Consider the following 837-nt stretch of genomic DNA (forward strand, 5'->3'; position numbering starts at 1 on the left):
TGCTTCATCTTGTTCTGCTCATTGAAGCTTTCTCTTGCTACAGGTTCAACTTCAACAGAACTTATTAGAGGATTATAACATTTTTGACTTTTGAGCATTATTTTAACTGTTTAAGAGTAACTAAAACGAATCGATGATTTAATGTGATTATTTTTAGAGCTTTTAATCGAAAAGTCTTGCCTCCTAATGTAAATTTATGTTTTCGTTTCAATTCTATCGATTTATCTTGTTTTGATTAAGTTCAGGGACTATCTTTGTTGCTATTAGAAGAGAGTTTTCTTGTTTCATATATAAGCAAGCCGGTAGTCGTCGTCCCTTTCTTAATTGGCATAACGATCGATTAAAGGAAAGAAAGGGGCATAAACTGATTGATAAACATATAAAAACAAAAAAAATACTGTAGGGTTATTTTAATTAAAAGACTTTTTAACTGAGCCCTCTGTTTTGTCTTGGAGTCTCTTCTTCTTCTTCTTCTTCTTCACGGAACTTATCTGTTTTCTCGCCAGGTATGAGGGTCTGCTAGCTGCGTTACGTCATCCTTCGTTGATGCTAGAGGAGCTTGATGGTTCTAAGTCCTGACCATTTTCGCTCGTCAAACCGCTGCTACCAAATGTCTGGCTTTCAAGTGCCATTTTCTTGAATTTCTTCAAATCCTCTCTGTATTGTGTTGAGCAGTAATCCGAGCTCCCGTCTAAGCTGTAACCAGTGCTGTCTTCTGAAGCAACTCCTTCGGTTATGTCAGCTAGAGAAATGTTGCCTTCAAATGCTCGAACAATCTGCAATGACCCCAAGACTCACAAAGTCTTAGGTTTTTGTCCTAGATATATATTTTTGCCG

Source organism: Camelina sativa, chromosome 17 (assembly GCF_000633955.1).
Source record: "Camelina sativa cultivar DH55 chromosome 17, Cs, whole genome shotgun sequence".
Taxonomy (NCBI): Eukaryota; Viridiplantae; Streptophyta; class Magnoliopsida; order Brassicales; family Brassicaceae; genus Camelina; species Camelina sativa.